The following is an 11057-nucleotide window of genomic DNA, read 5'->3' as shown; positions in this document are numbered from 1 at the left end:
TGCAGCTTGCCCAGGAAAATGCAGTGTCCTTGGAATGTGCAGCAAATCTTATTTCCTGGCAAGGTCGGGCTAAGTGAGCACTGCTGGTACACTTTCTCCTTGAGAACTGGAGCGGAAAAGCTTTTCGCTAAGATGTAGGCGAGCAGAGAGGCAGAATACGGAGCTCCGCAGCTGGCCGAAAGCAAGTGCCGCTTCCCGGCGTCTTTCGGCAAAAGCGGCGCTCCGGAGCTCACCGCTACCGCTCCACTCATCTGTGCGCGAAGTAGCCGCTTCTTGGCCTCCGGCAGCCGGAGATCGCGGTAGCTTGCAAGAGGCGAAGAACGAAGCTGCGAAGAAGCCGGCTTGTGTGCGAAGCTCGCAGACAGCTGCAGGACGGTGGCTGCCGCTCTCCTGCCTCTTGAATTCACCCTTGGCATGCCAATGGAAGGTGTTCCAGGACAACCTTCCTGAGTTTTTATTTTAGTTTTCTTGCATCCCACCTTGGAAATTCTCGTTGCTCCCCAGAGGCTCCGAGATGCAGAGAACACGGTGGCAGCTGCTGAAAAGAAGGGCAACTGTGAGTTGGTCAAGAAGCAAGAACCTAGGCAGCTGCCTGTGCTTGGCAAGGAGCAGCTGCTGGATTCTTGCAATTGCCTTCAGTGCGCACAGAAGCCCGCTGCTCTGCTGCTTGGTTTTTCGCCTTCAGTCAATTACACACTGCTGAAGCTGAGGCAGGCAGTTCAGCTTTGCTGCTTTTCAGCATCTCAGCTGCCCTTCTGCTCTGCGACAGCTCTCCAGGTTTCTTGCCTTCGCCAGGCTGCAACGTGCCCGCTAGTAGCAAGAACTGGGCAGGAGTGGGCAGAGAGCAGGGCCATCTGCCAGCAGGTTGCAGCTTGCCCAGGAAAATGCAGTGTCCTTGGAATGTGCAGCAAATCTTATTTCCTGGCAAGGTCGGGCTAAGTGAGCAGTGCTGGTACACTTTCTCCTTGAGAACTGGAGCGGAAAAGCTTTTCGCTAAGATGTAGGCGAGCAGAGAGGCAGAATACGCAGCTCCGCAGCTGGCCGAAAGCAAGTGCCGCTTCCCGGCGTCTTTCGGCAAAAGCGGCGCTCCGGAGCTCACCGCTACCGCTCCACTGATCTGTGCGCGAAGTAGCCGCTTCTTGGCCTCCGGCAGCCGGAGATCGCGGTAGCTTGCAAGAGGCGAAGAACGAAGCCGCGAAGAAGCCGGCTTGTGTGCGAAGCTCGCACACAGCTGCAGGACGGTGGCTGCCGCTCTCCTGCCTCTTGAATTCACCCTTGGCATGCCAATGGAAGGTGTTCCAGGACAACCTTCCTGAGTTTTTATTTTAGTTTTCATGCATCCCACCTTGGAAATTCTTGTTGCTCCCCAGAGGCTCCGAGATGCAGAGAACACGGTGGCAGCTGCTGAAAAGAAGGGCAACTGTGAGTTGGTCAAGAAGCAAGAACACAGGCAGCTGCCTGTGCTTGGCAAGGAGCAGCTGCTGGATTCTTGCAATTGCCTGCAGTGCGCACAGAAGCCCGCTGCTCTGCTGCTTGGTTTTTCGCCTTCAGTCAATTACACACTGCTGAAGCTGAGGCAGGCAGTTCAGCTTTGCTGCTTTTCAGCATCTCAGCTGCCCTTCTGCTCTGTGACAGCTCTCCAGGTTTCTTGCCTTCGCCAGGCTGCAACGTGCCCGCTAGTACCAAGAACTGGGCAGGAGTGGGCAGAGAGCAGGGCCATCTGCCAGCAGGTTGCAGCTTGCCCAGGAAAATGCAGTGTCCTTGGAATGTGCAGCAAATCTTATTTCCTGGCAAGGTCGGGCTAAGTGAGCAGTGCTGGTACACTTTCTCCTTGAGAACTGGAGCGGAAAAGCTTTTCGCTAAGATGTAGGCGAGCAGAGAGGCAGAATACGCAGCTCCGCAGCTGGCCGAAAGCAAGTGCCGCTTCCCGGCGTCTTTCGGCAAAAGCGGCGCTCCGGAGCTCACCGCTACCGCTCCACTGATCTGTGCGCGAAGTAGCCGCTTCTTGGCCTCCGGCAGCCGGAGATCGCGGTAGCTTGCAAGAGGCGAAGAACGAAGCCGCGAAGAAGCCGGCTTGTGTGCGAAGCTCGCACACAGCTGCAGGACGGTGGCTGCCGCTCTCCTGCCTCTTGAATTCACCCTTGGCATGCCAATGGAAGGTGTTCCAGGACAACCTTCCTGAGTTTTTATTTTAGTTTTCATGCATCCCACCTTGGAAATTCTCGTTGCTCCCCAGAGGCTCCGAGATGCAGAGAACACGGTGGCAGCTGCTGAAAAGAAGGGCAACTGTGAGTTGGTCAGAAACCAAGAACCTAGGCAGCTGCCTGTGCTTGGCAAGGAGCAGCTGCTGGATTCTTGCAATTGCCTTCAGTGCGCACAGAAGCCCGCTGCTCTGCTGCTTGGTTTTTCGCCTTCAGTCAATTACACACTGCTGAAGCTGAGGCAGGCAGTTCAGCTTTGCTGCTTTTCAGCATCTCAGCTGCCCTTCTGCTCTGCGACAGCTCTCCAGGTTTCTTGCCTTCGCCAGGCTGCAACGTGCCCGCTAGTAGCAAGAACTGGGCAGGAGTGGGCAGAGAGCAGGGCCATCTGCCAGCAGGTTGCAGCTTGCCCAGGAAAATGCAGTGTCCTTGGAATGTGCAGCAAATCTTATTTCCTGGCAAGGTCGGGCTAAGTGAGCAGTGCTGGTACACTTTCTCCTTGAGAACTGGAGCGGAAAAGCTTTTCGCTAAGATGTAGGCGAGCAGAGAGGCAGAATACGGAGCTCCGCAGCTGGCCGAAAGCAAGTGCCGATTCCCGGCGTCATTCGGCAAAAGCGGCGCTCCGGAGCTCACCGCTACCGCTCCACTGATCTGTGCGCGAAGTAGCCGCTTCTTCGCCTCCGGCAGCCGGAGATCGCGGTAGCTTGCAAGAGGCGAAGAACGAAGCCGCGAAGAAGCCGGCTTGTGTGCGAAGCTCGCACACAGCTGCAGGACGGTGGCTGCCGCTCTCCTGCCTCTTGAATTCACTCTTGGCATGCCAATGGAAGGTGTTCCAGGACAACCTTCCTGAGTTTTTATTTTAGTTTTCATGCATCCCACCTTGGAAATTCTTGTTGCTCCCCAGAGGCTCCGAGATGCAGAGAACACGGTGGCAGCTGCTGAAAAGAAGGGCAACTGTGAGTTGGTCAAGAAGCAAGAACCTAGGCAGCTGCCTGTGCTTGGCAAGGAGCAGCTGCTGGATTCTTGCAATTGCCTTCAGTGCGCACAGAAGCCCGCTGCTCTGCTGCTTGGTTTTTCGCCTTCAGTCAATTACACACTGCTGAAGCTGAGGCAGGCAGTTCAGCTTTGCTGCTTTTCAGCATCTCAGCTGCCCTTCTGCTCTGTGACAGCTCTCCAGGTTTCTTGCCTTCGCCAGGCTGCAACGTGCCCGCTAGTGGCAAGAACTGGGCAGGAGTGGGCAGAGAGCACGGCCATCTGCCAGCAGGTTGCAGCTTGCCCAGGAAAATGCAGTGTCCTTGGAATGTGCAGCAAATCTTATTTCCTGGCAAGGTTGGGCTAAGTGAGCACTGCTGGTACACTTTCTCCTTGAGAACTGGAGCGGAAAAGCTTTTCGCTAAGATGTAGGCGAGCAGAGAAGCAGAATACGCAGCTTCGCAGCTGGCCGAAAGCAAGTGCCGCTTCCCGGCGTCTTTCGGCAAAAGCGGCGCTCCGGAGCTCACCGCTGCCGCTCCAGTGATCTGTGCGCGAAGTAGCCGCTTCTTCGCCTCCGGCAGCCGGAGATCGCGGTAGCTTGCAAGAGGCGAAGAACGAAGCCGCGAAGAAGCCGGCTTGTGTGCGAAGCTCGCACACAGCTGCAGGACGGTGGCTGCCGCTCTCCTGCCTCTTGAATTCACCCTTGGCATGCCAATGGAAGGTGTTCCAGGACAACCTTCCTGAGTTTTTATTTTAGTTTTCATGCATCCCACCTTGGAAATTCTCGTTGCTCCCCAGAGGCTCCGAGATGCAGAGAACACGGTGGCAGCTGCTGAAAAGAAGGGCAAATGTGAGTTGGTCAAGAAGCAAGAACCTAGGCAGCTGCCTGTGCTTGGCGAGGAGCAGCTGCTGGATTCTTGCAATTGCCTTCAGTGCGCACAGAAGCCCGCTGCTCTGCTGCTTGGTTTTTCGCCTTCAGTCAATTACACACTGCTGAAGCTGAGGCAGGCAGTTCAGCTTTGCTGCTTTTCAGCATCTCAGCTGCCCTTCTGCTCTGTGACAGCTCTCCAGGTTTCTTGCCTTCGCCAGGCTGCAACGTGCCCGCTAGTATCAAGAACTGGGCAGGAGTGGACAGAGAGCAGGGCCATCTGCCAGCAGGTTGCAGCTTGCCCAGGAAAATGCAGTGTCCTTGGAATGTGCAGCAAATCTTATTTCCTGGCAAGGTCGGGCTAAGTGAGCAGTGCTGGTACACTTTCTCCTTGAGAACTGGAGCGGAAAAGCTTTTCGCTAAGATGTAGGCGAGCAGAGAGGCAGAATACGCAGCTCCGCAGCTGGCCGAAAGCAAGTGCCGCTTCCCGGCGTCTTTCGGCAAAAGCGGCGCTCCGGAGCTCACCGCTACCGCTCCAGTGATCTGTGCGCGAAGTAGCCGCTTCTTCGCCTCCGGCAGCCGGAGATCGCGGTAGCTTGCAAGAGGCGAAGAACGAAGCCGCGAAGAAGCCGGCTTGTGTGCGAAGCTCGCACACAGCTGCAGGATGGTGGCTGCCGCTCTCCTGCCTCTTGAATTCACCCTTGGCATGCCAATGGAAGGTGTTCCAGGACAACCTTCCTGAGTTTTTATTTTAGTTTTCATGCATCCCACCTTGGAAATTCTTGTTGCTCCCCAGAGGCTCCGAGATGCAGAGAACACGGTGGCAGCTGCTGAAAAGAAGGGCAACTGTGAGTTGGTCAAGAAGCAAGAACCTAGGCAGCTGCCTGTGCTTGTCAAGGAGCAGCTGCTGGATTCTTGCAATTGCCTTCAGTGCGCACAGAAGCCCGCTGCTCTGCTGCTTGGTTTTTCGCCTTCAGTCAATTACACACTGCTGAAGCTGAGGCAGGCAGTTCAGCTTTGCTGCTTTTCAGCATCTCAGCTGCCCTTCTGCTCTGTGACAGCTCTCCAGGTTTCTTGCCTTCGCCAGGCTGCAACGTGCCCGCTAGTGGCAAGAACTGGGCAGGAGTGGGCAGAGAGCAGGGCCATCTGCCAGCAGGTTGCAGCTTGCCCAGGAAAATGCAGTGTCCTTGGAATGTGCAGCAAATCTTATTTCCTGGCAAGGTCGGGCTAAGTGAGCAGTGCTGGTACACTTTCTCCTTGAGAACTGGAGCGGAAAAGCTTTTCGCTAAGATGTAGGCGAGCAGAGAGGCAGAATACGCAGCTCCGCAGCTGGCCGAAAGCAAGTGCCGCTTCCCGGCGTCTTTCGGCAAAAGCGGCGCTCCGGAGCTCACCGCTACCGCTCCACTGATCTGTGCGCGAAGTAGCCGCTTCTTGGCCTCCGGCAGCCGGAGATCGCGGTAGCTTGCAAGAGGCGAAGAACGAAGCCGCGAAGAAGCCGGCTTGTGTGCGAAGCTCGCACACAGCTGCAGGACGGTGGCTGCCGCTCTCCTGCCTCTTGAATTCACCCTTGGCATGCCAATGGAAGGTGTTCCAGGACAACCTTCCTGAGTTTTTATTTTAGTTTTCATGCATCCCACCTTGGAAATTCTTGTTGCTCCCCAGAGGCTCCGAGATGCAGAGAACACGGTGGCAGCTGCTGAAAAGAAGGGCAACTGTGAGTTGGTCAAGAAGCAAGAACACAGGCAGCTGCCTGTGATTGGCAAGGAGCAGCTGCTGGATTCTTGCAATTGCCTTCAGTGCGCACAGAAGCCCGCTGCTCTGCTGCTTGGTTTTTCGCCTTCAGTCAATTGCACATTGCTGAAGCTGAGGCAGGCTGTTCAGCTTTGCTGCTTTTCAGCATCTCAGCTGCTTTCTGCTCTGTGACAGCTCTCGAGATGAAATAGAGATTTTTAGAGTTAGGTTAACAAAATGAATTAAGCATTTCTAATTTAGCTTGTAGAGTTATGTGTTGAATTTTCAACCTTTTGCTTAAGAAACCTCTGCCTAGTACAATGGGCAAAGGAAAATGCAAATTTCTGAAGCTTCTTGCATAAAGAACAATACCAGAAGAAGCAAAGAACCCAGATAAAGAAGCTCCTCTGTCTCCAAGCCTATCAAGACTGACAGACGTACTCAGAGAAGCACCAAAGGACCAAAGCGCACGCGCAGAGAGGAAAAGTTCAAAAGTTCAATCATGAGGAAGACCACAATCTTCAGCCTCAGGACCACCAAGAGACCCCCGTACGACCACCACAGCAAACCACGCATGCCCAGAAGGCCGTGGACTTACTTAGCATGAGAAGCGAGGACAGGCGGGGCCAGGGGTTGAATATGCATGAAAAAGTTGTGCAATGTATTGCATATGGAACGTCTTTAAGAATAAAAGTGTGGGTCAGACTGAGGCTCGGGGCACAAGTTTTGGAGAGCTATCTCACTTGTGCCGGGCGCTGACATACATACCCACTTCATAACTACCCCAGGTCATGGAGTCTATTGATTTCTTCCGCGTATCGTTTCAGTTGGCGACCACGAAGGGACTGCTCTGCTCACCCGCAGGTCCGGTTGGGAGCAGACACCCTCAGGCGCCACGGGGCTTTTCCCCGGAGGGACTCTGCGCCTCGGCTGTACACTGCGGGGAGCAGACCACGGCCCGTTGACTAGCGGATGAAAGCGGTATGTGTTAATTTATTTTCTTACGGTTGGCACTGATAAGTCGCAAAAAGATGTTTTTGCGCGCAGGTTTGCCTAGGGGCTTGCAAGCAGACCGCCATCGGGGGAGAGGCCGGCGGCGGGAGGACCTCCCCAGCTGATAGCGCGGCTCGGGGAGGGCGAAATCGCGATTTCAGTGTGTGGTGTGTGTCCTGATTGCAGTGTAGTGTGTCTGTTACGTCCGGACGTGCGTGCTTGTGCGTGTGTGTGTATGTGTGAGTGGAACGGTGAAGCACGGTGCGGCCTTGCTAAGATACAGAGAGGCGGCGCGGCGGTGCTAGAGAGCGCATGCGCAGGGCAGCTCTCAGCCCACACTACCTGATAGTGCGGGTAGTGCGCACTCTACCTGATAGAGCGGGTGGTGCGCATGCGTGGCACGGGCTGTCTCTGGCGAGCTGGGGGAGCGCGGCGCGGGGCTTAAGTCGGGGCTTGCAAAGTTGCTTTAGGCGCGGCCCAGCTGATAGCGCAGCGGGCGCGCGGGCACAAGCCGCGGTTTGAGGAGCCGCTTTGAACCCCGCTAGCTGATAGCGCAGCTAGTGGGAGCGTGGTACAAGCTAGGAGTTACAAGCACCGCTTACAAGCATCGCTAGTTGGTAAAAAGCTTGCAAAAGTAGCCAGCGAGCCCGGCTGGGCTAAGAGTTAAGTGTTTGTTATACAATAGCACTGCCCTTCAGTGTTAAAAGCTGTCACTGGGGCAGGAGGAGGGGTTGGGGAAGGCAGTCTAGGGTTGCCATGGGAAACAGCAGTTGTATGAGTTCTCCACCCCCTTTTGGAAGAGAATTGTACCCTCCCCCTGTCCTGTCAGTTATTGTTCAAGTCTGCCCCTTAGCCTAGAATCTTCTCTGTTCCACGTTTTCCCTTTGGTTCTTCCACCAAGAACACTCCTTTCCCTTTTCCCCACTGGTTAATGTTATATTTCCCCTCCCTTTAGCCTTCTCCCGATTGTACCCTCGAATGCTAAACCCTCCTACCCCTACGCAGTAAAAGAATCCTCAGCCCGCCCTTCGGGGCTCTCGGAATCTGCCTCCCTTCTGCTTCGTTGTCTCCCTGTTTGCCCCTTCTGCGACCCTTCAATCAACGAGCAGGATTTCAGCAGCCCGAGTGTCCCTCCCGTTCTTCTGGTGGACCCTCAGATGTACCAGCTATCCGAGCTTCGTGCCGAGTGGCTAAAAGCCCCCACGGCTCGGCAACTGGGAGATCCTTTGCATTACAGGGCGAATAAAGGGGGGATGAATGTGTGTGAATGAGAGGCTGTAAGAGCCCGTCTGAAGCCCCTCATTTTCCATTCTGCCTTCCGATTGCCACAAGAAAGAATCCCTTCCCCCACTGTAGTTCCGGCTTAGAACAGGACACAGCACAGGTGGAACCACTGAACCGTCATGCTGGCTGTTCCCAACAAGGCCTGGTAAGAACTTGGCAAGGACTTGGCAAGGACTTGGCAAAGACCTGACATGGAGCCAGCACGGGACAGCCTGATGCGCGGCCTGCTTCTAATCTCCGTTCTTAAGCCAAATGAACTTTTGGGGTGACTCTCGCGGTCCTTCATTGAAGACCCCTCATCTGCCTCGTTACCACTGTGACAAAGAAAGAATGAGAACCCTCCTCCCAAGGACTGAGACTGAGACCCCTGCTATAGGGAGGAGGGGAAATTGGTGGTCTGACCACTAATGACATGACCTGTTTCCCTTCAGTGATTCAAATGGACTTATTCTTCATTGTGTATTCGTCTTGCTTTGGTGGTTTCTGTGGACTCACCCGTTCCCTCGGGGCGATTACAATGGACTTGTTCCCCCCCTCTCTCCTCTGTGGACTATAATTGGAGCCCCGAGTCGACCAGAACTTCGAAGACTCCCCCGACACGACAGAGGGATCCCCATCGTCCGGAGCACTGAGGATCTCGCCTGTGTTGGTAGCTATTCCCATATCCCTCTTCTCTCTCTAACCTTTTATCTCCTTTCAGATCCCCACTATCGCGTTTACTGTTTTGGCCCCTACTAAAGGTGCATTTGTTGTGATTAACTGATAGTCCCTTGTTGTTTGCCTTTGTTGCACTTTTGGGATGGGTGAAAAGAACCATCACGACACCCCGCAAGAAGCGGATCGTGACAGAGGCGGGCTGGTTACCCCAGACCTGCTAAGCGAGAGCGGCAGTCTCCCATGCTGCGTTTCCGTCTTTTTCGCGAGAAAAGCGGCCAGTAAAGAGACGAAGCGAGTGATAAAAAGAGTGAGAGAACCCCCCCTGGGACTGGGTCTCGGAGAAAGAGTGGGACCCCTTAGTGGGGGGGGGGGGGGGGGAGGAGTAAAAGGTAATTAATTAGAAAAAAAAATGAATTAAAAGGTAAAAAGAGGGTCTTCTTGGCATAATCTATTGGGGAAAAATAAAAGGTAAAATGTGTAGGAGGGGCCCCTAAAAATTCTGCTGGATTGAGGGATAAGAATGCCCATGAACATCCAAGATCAAACCTGCTGGATTGAGGGATTAATGTTCCAAGAGCATCCAGGGTTGATTCAAACCTGCTGGATTGAGGGATTAATGTTCCAAGAGCATCCAGGGTTAAGTCAAACCTGCTGGGTTGAGGGATTAACATTGCAAGAGCACCCAGAATTAAGTTTGCTGGGTTGTTGAGAGCACCCAAGATTGAGTAAAAATTTTGCCAGTTTGAAGAGAAGTCTGACAGGATCTAGAGTTGGGAACCACACAGCTAGATTGAGGGGTATCCAAGAACACTGGGACTAGCCAGGGACACCTACAAGTGTAATAGGTGTGTTGAAAAAGAAAAGGTACCTTGTTGTTGTGGTTGTTTTGTTATGTGTAAGAGTAAGTAAAATAAAGTTAAGTGAATGTAGACGAAGGAAAGTATATGTATGCATCCTGCCCTGTTAAGCAGCCTCACTGTGCTTCCCTGCTGTCACCGACAAACACAAGTTACGAACCCTCAGAACTGAAAAAGTTCAATCAAATATTGCTTCCATTGATGACCATGATATTGTCTATAATACCTTGTTCCAACTTATGTTATGTAAGTGTTAATACCCCTATCCTACCAGTTGGTAAACCTGATGGGTCATACCGGTTAGTACAGGATCTGCGGGCCATAAACAAGGTCACGGAGGATCTGTATCCTGTGGTGGCCAATCCCTACACGTTATTAACTTGCTTAACAGCCGAGCTAACTTGGTTTACCGTTTTAGATTTAAAAGATGCCTTCTTTTGCCTTCCTATCCATGAAGCCAGAAAATTTTTGCATTTGAATGGGAAAATCCTAAGAGCGGGCCAAGAACTCAACTGACATGGACCAGACTCCCACAAGGATTCAAAAACTCACCCACTTTGTTTGGAGAACAACTTGCAAAAGAATTAGAGACCTGAGAAGCCCCTCCAGAGGAAGGGAAGTTGCTAGAGTACGTAGATGACATCCTGATAGCCACACGGACAAGGGAAGCATGCACGGCCTGGACGATAAGCCTCTTGAACTTTTTGGGGCTCCAAGGGTACCGAGTATCAAAGAAAAAAGCCCAAGTAGTAAAACAGAAAGTAACTTCTCTGGGTTACGAAGTCAGTGCTAGACAACGTACCTTGGGCCAAAGCCGGAAGGAGGCAATATGCCAGACCCCAAAACCTCAGACGGTAAAGGAACTACGAACTTTCCTGAGGATGACAGGGTGGTGCAGGTTATGGATCTATAACTATGGACTGTTTGTTAAGCCCTTCTATGAACTGATTGCAACTGAAAGCAGGAACATCCAAGAGACAAAGGAAGCTACGCAAGCTTTCAACCAGCTGAAAAAAGCCCTCATGTCAGCTCCAGCCCTGAGATTGCCAGACGTGAGTAAGCCTTCCCTTTTATTCTCCCATGAGAAGCAAGGAATCGCCTTAGGAATACTAGCACAGGACCTCGGCCCATATCGGAGAGCAGTGGCTTACTTCTCTAAGCAATTGGATACAGCAGCTAAAGGGTGGCCTGGGTGCCTCAGAGCTGTTGCAGCAGTCGTACTGAACATCCAAGAGGCACACAAATTCACCCTAGGCCAGAAAAGAACTGTGCTAGTGTCTCACACAGTGTCTGCAGTGCTAGAGGTAAAAGGTGGGCATTGGCTTTCCCCACAACGGCTCCTGAGATACCAAGCTATCATAGTGGAGCAAGATGATGTAGAGATAGTAGTGACTAACACTGTCAATCCAGCCTCCTTCCTCAGTAGAAACCAAGGGGAACCAGTGGAACATGACTGCCTGGAGACCATTGAAGCCACCTACTCCAGCTGCCCTGACT

Source organism: Vidua macroura, chromosome 3 (genome assembly GCF_024509145.1).
Source record: "Vidua macroura isolate BioBank_ID:100142 chromosome 3, ASM2450914v1, whole genome shotgun sequence".
NCBI lineage: Eukaryota > Metazoa > Chordata > Aves > Passeriformes > Viduidae > Vidua > Vidua macroura.
The sequence above is the reverse complement of the archived record's forward strand: the minus strand, read 5'-3'. Positions refer to the sequence as shown.